Source organism: Anneissia japonica, unplaced genomic scaffold (genome assembly GCF_011630105.1).
Source record: "Anneissia japonica isolate Jap-2015-1 unplaced genomic scaffold, ASM1163010v1 scaffold287892_len502923_cov169, whole genome shotgun sequence".
Taxonomy (NCBI): Eukaryota; Metazoa; Echinodermata; class Crinoidea; order Comatulida; family Comatulidae; genus Anneissia; species Anneissia japonica.
The window spans coordinates 320,142-321,823 of NW_022743765.1; positions in this window are offsets into that span (position 1 = coordinate 320,142).

A 1,682-nucleotide genomic window follows, 5' to 3' on the forward strand; every position below is an offset into this window, starting at 1 on the left:
TGCATCTGTTATACATTTCCAAACAGATATTCTATAGAATTCCTAGACAACTTCTAAAGCAAATGTCATGGATGTCTATAGAATTTTCTATAGAATTTCTATACAGCTTCTAAAGAGAATTTTATAGATTTCTATAAAATTTCTCCAGAAATATGAAGCATAATTATTTGCGACAAAATGATACACATATTAAACTCTATGCATTATTTAGTTACTCAACATCAGACCATGAGCCAAATACAATAGTTTTATTTATTATTTTTTTTATTATTATTATTTGATAATGTTTCATGTTCAAAACCAAGCTTCTGCAATAACAAATTTATTGAAAATCCAGTGTAGGTCACTAATACATAAATTGTGGAACAAACCAAGGTAATTCAACAGAAGGACTCACATCTCCGCTCTCGAACATAGCGCGTGCGTACAGTCCTTTGATCTTTACTGTGGCATCGACAATCCGGTACTAGTTGCGAGTACAGCCGTCAATTATTAGTCTATGCGTGCCATTCGTTTTATGGTGTTAGTTTTTATTTTATTAATTTTGGGTACTTCGTAATGTCTGTTACATCTGATTTTTTTTTTACCGCGAGCTTGTTAAATGCTTCTATAAACTGCAATTTGATTTGTGAAAATTGACCAAGAAAATGAAAAGTTATAGCAATTTAAATTTTACGAATTTTATAAAATTTCGTGTTCTTATGTAATATTATTCTGTCAATTTGACAATGTTGGCATAAGGTGCGGAAAACAAACATTTGAGTATATACAGGACATTTATTAATTTTTACTGCGAAGTGAGTCTCATGAACGACGATTCACCACAATTTTGGTAAAATTAATGTTTAAACGAAGAATATATTTCAGTCTAATGTTAGTGCAAAATATCATTAGTCCTTTGTAATCACCGCACGACGCGCGATTATCATGGCAACTAACACGCGCGTGGGTAAATCGTCACTTACGGTGACGGTTTATGGTCTGGTTGCTTTGGTTTTTGTGACGTTCAGCGTGTAGGGACGCACGTGCGCCTAGAATGTTGATGCCAAAGTTATAACCTTTGGCTATGTTCAGACACAACGACTTACGCTAGCGTAACGTTAATCGAGTGGTGTGAACTTGTGCGTGGTGTAGCGAACGCCAGTATTATTGCGCAATCACTGGCGTACGGTAATCCAGCAACAGACCCCAGATTAGCGTACGCCACTGATTTACGACAGTCACGCAGTGGTGATTCTGAACTCAGCCAAGATTTGACCAATCAAAATAAACCTAGATGTAAACAGAAAATAAAATGCGTGAATTACGAATACGAATATTTTCCGCGCGAATACTTACGCTAGCGTTCATTAATCTCCCAGTCTGGACATCTCGCTAGTTACGCCATGGATTAACGTACGCCCGGTGTTAGATACGCCTGGCGTATCTCACAGGTCTGAACGTAGCCTTTGATATCCCGAGATGTGCGTCCTTCTGATGAATTGCCTTGAACAAACTAATTTTCTATAGAGTGGAATACAACATTCTATAGAAAATATTACAATTCTATAGAATGCGTAAACTCTATAAAACATTTCTATAGAATTTTTTTTGCCTCTATAGAGTTACATAGAACTCTATATAAAGTTCTATATAGAATTCTATAGAGCTCTATAGAACTTTTTTGTATGGGCAGGGTTTAG